This window comes from Tenrec ecaudatus, chromosome 11, assembly GCF_050624435.1.
Source record: "Tenrec ecaudatus isolate mTenEca1 chromosome 11, mTenEca1.hap1, whole genome shotgun sequence".
Taxonomy (NCBI): domain Eukaryota; kingdom Metazoa; phylum Chordata; class Mammalia; order Afrosoricida; family Tenrecidae; genus Tenrec; species Tenrec ecaudatus.
In genome coordinates this window covers 2,568,052-2,574,562 of record NC_134540.1, presented here as the reverse complement: position 1 = coordinate 2,574,562, position 6,511 = coordinate 2,568,052, and the positions used below count along the sequence as shown (strand labels likewise).

The 6,511-nt window shown below is 57.6% G+C and overlaps 1 protein-coding gene across 2 annotated transcripts in view; it reads left to right on the top strand.

The window, feature by feature from the left end:
- The first annotated feature begins 709 nt into the window (after window positions 1-709).
- The window catches only part of PDS5B (PDS5 cohesin associated factor B), a 111,136-nt gene continuing 105,334 nt past the window's right edge, over window positions 710-6,511 (top strand). For both annotated transcript variants that reach the window (XM_075562758.1, XM_075562757.1), the window contains exon 1: window positions 710-866. The gene's annotated coding sequence lies outside the window, so the exon portion shown is untranslated. The remainder of the gene's footprint in view (window positions 867-6,511) is intronic.

Here is a 6,511-nt window from a genome sequence, read left to right as displayed (position 1 = left end):
CGGGGGACGGGGCGGGGCCATGAGCGGCCGCGTGCGCGCCAGAATCGGGGATGGTGAGGAGGGGGGCGGAGCCCAGCGGACGCGCGCGGGAGGGCGGCGGGGAATAGTGAGCGCTCGCAGGGCGGGGCGAAGAAATGGGCGGGCGCAAGATGAGGCGGGGCCAATGAGAATGGAGGAGCGTACGCTGGACGGGGCGGGGCCTAGAAAAATGGGCGGGGACGAGGTGGTGGGTGGGTGGGTCGGCGCAGGACGGGGCGGAGCTGAAATTGGAGGGAGCTTGCAAGATGGGGCGGGCAGTGGAGAATGGACAGCGCGCCGGGCGGAGCGGAAAGGAGATGGGCGGGCATAGGACGGGGCGGGGCGGGGCTAAAGTGAATGGGAGGAGAACGCTGGCGGGGCGGAGAGAATAAAGTGGGCGGGCATAGGGAATGTGGTGGGAGGGCGCCGGGAGAGGCTGAGGAGAAGCTGCCGGGAGCACGCAGGGCGGGGCAGGAGAAAGAAGGCAGGTCTGCGGTGGGAGAGGGGGCGGTCGCAGGGCGGTCGCAGGGCGGAGGCCGACTCTGGGGGGCGGGCGCAGGTGGGGCGGGGGGCGGGGCGCGGGCGGGCGGGCGGGCGCGCGCGGCGGTGCGCACGGCCGGCAGGGGGCGCTGCGCCCCCACGCCGCGCTCTGCCTGCCCCCGGTGCCGTCCTCGGCGGTTCGATTGGAGCAGCCGCCGAAGAGCGCTTGGCGCCATTTTGAAGCGGAGAGGAGGAGGAACGGCCGGGCTGGCTGCGGAAGGGGGGGGGAGGAGACGAGTGGATGCGGCGGCGGCGGCAGGCCTGGGCGAGCAGCGGCGTGAGCGGAGCGGCGAGGCGGGCGCCCGGAGGTAGGAGCGCCGGGTAACGGGCCTGAGCTCGCGTCGAGTGGGCGCCGCGCTCCCTTCGCCGAGGCCGCGCTGTCTGGTTGAGGCGCCGCCCGCTCCCCGGGCTCGGCCGCGGCGCTGCCCGCGGGGGGCAGCCATGGGGGCGGGGAGGCGCCGCGGGGGCAACTTGCCGCGCGGCCGGCTCAGACCCGCGCGGGGGTCCGCGGGAACAGCCGCCGCCCCTCCCCCGCGGCCCCGGGCTCCCGGGTCCCCCCGTTCCGGGCCCCTGCCCGGCGGGGGCGGGCGGCTGCTACGGTGCGGTCCCCCTTTCCCGGCTAGCGCCCGTGGGCTTCCCCCTTCTTGGGCGCGTGGTGCTGCAGTGGGGTCCCTCTTTCCCGCGGTGCCCCTGCGGTGCCCCCGCGGGTTCCTTCCTGTTCAGCTCCCCGCTGCTTGGGCCCCACTCCGGACCCACGGTGCTCCTGTGGGGTCCTCCCTCCCTTCCTGGGCGCGGGGTGCTTCAGTGGGGTCCCCCCTGTCCCGGGGTGTCCCTCAAGTTCTCCACCCCTCAACCTCTCGCCCGCCCCTGGGGCCCGTTTCTGGGTCTGCAGGGTTCCTCTGTCCCCCCCACCCCCAGCATACATGCTCCTGTGGTGCCCCCTCCCTTCCTAAGCGTGGGCTGCCCCCCGTGGGCCCTCTGCTCAGCTTCCCGCCGGCTGGTCCCGCATCCTGGATGCGGGGTGCTCCTGTGGGGTCCACCCTTCTGGGGGCCCCATTTTCCTGGGGAGGATCAGACAAGCGGGCTCTTCTGGTGGGGCCCTACCCATCTCGGGAGGAGGGGCACAGGGGGTGCTCTGTGGGACCTCCGCATGCAGTCATCCTGGAGGCAGGTCCCCCTTTCCTGCGGGGAGCCGCTTTTCACACCCCCTCTTTCCTAAGGTCTCTGGGCTGCTGGAGTGGAATGCGCCCCAGGGAGCCAGCAGGGTAGGGACCAGGGTTTCCCTGAGTTAGTGCCCTCCCCCTCGCCCCCTTTCCCTCAGTGGAGGCCGCTCCAGGCAGCTGGCGGGCTGGCCCATTCTTTAGGACGACAATGCCAGTGGGAGTGCAGTTGTGAAGAGCTCACACCTCCCACAACACTTCACAAATGGGCCAGGAGAAAAGTGTGTGTGTATGTGTGTCTGCAAGAGTCAATTCTGGGGCTGAATCTGAACCCCAGGGTGCATACCTTCAGAAAGTGGGTGCCACCACCCTCCTTAGTGCCCAGCGTGAGAGGCTACATCCCCTCCTCCCCGCATCCTGAGCATCCAGGCTTAACCCCTGCTGAGACTTTGAATAACGTCTTGTGCATGAAGTGATGGATGGACAGCGGTGTTGCGCATGACCCCACTCATTATTAAGTCATTTCCACTTGGGACTCAGCCCTTCCAAGGCCGGGGAATGTGGCCTGGAGGGAGGTGAGGGTCTTTGTGATCAAACTTTGAGGGGCAGAACCCAGCTGGCTTATCTAGGGAGGCTCACTCTACACAAACCCTAGCTGTCTGCTCAACAATGGGACCTGGCGAGGTGATCCACGATTCCCGCCTGTAGCTCCACGAGAGGGTTTTCTAGATTTTCAGCTGCTTGTCGTGAAGAAAAAGAATGGAAACCACAGCTGCTGAATGAAGCAAAGGAGGGCTACAGAGGGCCTTTCCTGGCCAGGGACCCCAGCATGCCTGTGGTGCGACTGTTAACCTTGTATCAGGCGCTGAGTGTAAAAACAAAACCCCCGAAACCCCAAGCCCATGCTGCCAAATGGATTCTGACCCATAGTGACCCATAGTAGGACAGACTGGAACCGCCCCTGTGGGTTTGCGAGGCTGCAGGCCTTTTCAGGAGAAACAGCCTCATCTTTCTACCAAGAAGCGGCTGGTGGTTTTGAACTGCTGACTTTTAAATTAGCAGCCCAACTTATAACCCACTGCTCTGCCAGGGCTCATCAGAAACCCTGTATTACATCACTGAGTGGGGAGGGACCAATGACAGTGATGGCCTACTGCCATCGGATTGTTGATGATGTTTAGTGACCCCGTACAGGAGCCCCCCAACTAAACTGTTAGGGAGCAGGCAGCCTCACCCTCCAGGGGAGGAGCAGCTGGTGGGTTCAAACTGCTGGCCTGACACACATGAGCCGCCCAACTCAGGCACCACCAGAAAGCCAAACTAGAATTCCTGGTCCTGGTGGTGAAAACGTGGGGGAGGGTTGCAATAGGCAACCTGTTCTGTTCCGATAAATTCAGTCTTGGAAGCAACGTTTAAAATGATTCCCACATTTTGTAAGTTTTGCGTGTATTTGTATGTGTATGTAAAAGGGGCACTTCAGGCAATCTTTTATTGCTGGAATGCGTAGGCTTTCCCCCCTTCCTGATTCTGAAGGTTTTGCAAAACCGTGTTTAGCTTGGAGGTGGCAGCATTAACTTGAGTGAGGTAGCTTGCCCTGCCCTGACTTTTTCAAAGACTCTGGAAACGCCCTTGCCTTCTTTTGTTGTGGCAATGCCCCCCTCCCTCGTGGTTGTTTCTCTTCCTGTGGCATGCCCTCCCCCTTAGCTGTGCCCCCTGCATGAGGGGCAAGCGGGTGGGATTCTTGGTGACATGCGGGGATTACGCTCGTCTGGCGTGGAATTCTGGGTGTGTGTCGGGTGGGAGTGATGTGGAAGCTTCCGTTGATTTGAAAACTGCAGTGCAAAGGCAGTGTTCTCCGGGGCAGGTCTTCTGACTTGGAAACCATGCCGATGAGGGACATGGTGGGATGGACCTGGCCCCAAGGGAAGGGCTGTTTGCGGAGAGGGCGTGCTTTCTGTGGCTCTCTCAGGGAGCTGAGGAACTTAGGGGGCTTCCACGGTGCCGCTTCACTTTGATTGCAAGTTCCCAAAATGAACGACAGAAGCACAAGCGCGAGGGCGCGTCCTGGGTGTTGCCTGGAGGGGGAGAGCGTGTGAGGGTGGGTTTTCCTAGCTGGGGTCTGAGACCCGGACGCAGTGGTAGATGGTTTCCAGCTCATGTAGGTTACTCTGGAGCAGTGCTTCTCCACCTTCCTCATGCCGCGACCCTTTCATACAGTTCCTCAGGTTGTGGTGACCTCCAACCATCAAGTTATTTTTGTTGCCACTTCGTAACTCTAATGTTGCTACTGTTATGAATCATCATGTAAATATCTGATAAGCAGGGTGTATTTTCATTGTTACAATTGAACATCATTAAAGCATAGTGATGAATCACAAAAACTGTGTAATTAAATACTGTGAGATATTTATTTCTAATTATAAATAAATGAAATTTTATTTTGAAGCATGGTGGAGCATGGGTAACAGTCTTCATGCCCCGTATGTGTAGGTGGGCGTGTCTGCATGTGGACGGACCCGCCTGGACAGGGATAGTGGAATGGTGTTTTGGTTCCTAAGACCCTCGGAAATGTTTTCCGAGGGCCTTAGGTGACCCCTGTGAAAGGGTCATTCGAACCCCAAAAGGTTGGAGACTCATAGGTTGAAAACTGCTGCCCTGGAGGAAAGTTGGTGTGTGTGTGTGTGTTTTGGGGGGAACATCGAAGCCAGATTGTAACGGAACCTATCTTCCCAAGGTCACAGGCATGGTCATGTGTGGCAGGCAATGCCCTTAGATCTTCTGGAAGCTTGGAGGCATCCTCCTGGTCTATTTAACTTTACTCAAGACTTGGGTCCCTGCCCCCTACCCTCTCATTTTCTGTTCATTCAACCCAGAGAGGTTACGAGTCTGGCAGAGACTGCCTCAGAGATTGTGTCAGCTGACAGATAACTTTTAGCGGGTCTGTCTCGGAAGTCCATCAGGCCACCGTGGTGTCTTGTGCCTTGACGTGGCCCACGTTCCCTTGGTGTCTGAGAGGCTAGTAAACCAGGCTTCGTCGGAAGAGTTGCTGAGTTTTATTGTGCTTGTGTGTATGAGGTGAGAGAGAGAGAGTGTGTGTGTATGTGTGTGTGTGCGTGCACACACAAGCTTGCTTTTAAGCTTAGCTTGCCACGTGTCACTTGACACTTCTAATCACAATAGATTTTGGACAAGACTTTGCTTGGCATGAATATTCCAGCTTGGGAGTAAGAAAAATTCCATAGAAACCTAGTTTGGAAAAACAAAGCCAAACAAAACTAGTACCCAGTAATTTCCCAGGGAAAGTGCGTTTTTTAAGCTAAATACATTTTTTTGAGAGGAAGCATGTGCATTTCACACACACACCCGTACTTCACCAGGAATGATGGTGGCAGAATGCTCTGGCTGAGTGTGAGTGATCTTTGCTGAAAGAAGCGGTGAATGTATGGAACTGTAACTGGTTCCAAGTTCTGACTCTGGGAGGGGTGGGCCGGGCCAGCCCTTTCCTGGCATTCTACTAAGAACCTCCGGGTTATAGCCATTTTCGACCCCCTTCGCCCCAGTACATCAGAATTAGGAATACGTTTTTGCTCCTGTGAGTCGCTTCCGTCTGCAGTTCTTCAGTATGGTAGTTACGGAGATCACGTCCATTCACCCCAAACCAAACCCCCTGGCCGTGAGTAGATTCTGACACCCAGTGTCCCCACGGGACAGGCAGACCCAGGTTTCAGAGGCTGTGTTTTATAGAAGCTGACTGTCGGGCCTTTCCCCCTCCCTGGGGCTGGTTTGGGTCCAAGCGCAACTCAGCACTTTAGCTACTGCACCATTGGGGCTCCTTCAGCATTACCTTGAGTGACAAATGACACCATCTCCCTGACTGTGCCCAACCCCCACACTTGGCTAACCTCCCCCAGAGAGTGACAACCTTGTATTGAATGAGTGGACCCTCCCTCAGTGGGCTTTGAGCTCCTTAACCATAGCCTCAAACCAAACAGGTTGCCCCTCGCGGGTTTCCAACTTGGTGACCCTATAGAACAGGGTTGCACTGCCATCTCCCCAGAAGCAGGTGCCCCGCTCGTGAATTCAAGCCACTGGCCTTTCCCTTGGCGGCTGAGAACTATCACCACTGCACTACCAGGGACTGCTCTGGCAAGTTTCAGTTGTAATCTTAAACCTATTAACCTGATTACTTAAAATGTATCTCTAGTAGATATTGTGTGGTAGTGATTAGACATTTCTTCCAAAACCCCAAAACCAAACCCACTGGTGTCGAGTTGATTCGGGCTCTCAGCAGCCACTTTTTATAGGGTTTCTGAGGCTGTAGATCTATACAGGAGCAGGCAGCTTCAGCTTTCACTCGAGGAGGGCTTGAACCATTGACCCTGTGGCTAGCAGCTCAGTGCTTAACCCGCAGCGCCACCAGGACTCCTTCTTGACTGTTCTACCTTGCCCCACAGGATCACTGTGAGTCGGCGCGGACGCGATGGCAGTGGGTTTTAGGGAGCAGTAATTGGAAGTACTTGAGTTATATCTGGGAAAACCTAACTGGAGGAGGGTGGGGTGGGGAGTGGAGGAAAGACCCCTGGAACGGGATTTTTTTCTGAGGCTTGGGCCCTGGCTTCACAGCAGGACCCCACTGCCTGACCCTCTGATGGTTCATACAATGACGCCCCCCCCCCCAGTTTCGCCCCTCTTCTTGCTGTGGGACACATTAGTAAGAGAACAGGAAAAGGGGGGCATTGTAATGGGCTGGGGTCTCTAGGGGAGAGAGGTGGTGACCTCTGGCTCTCCTTTCA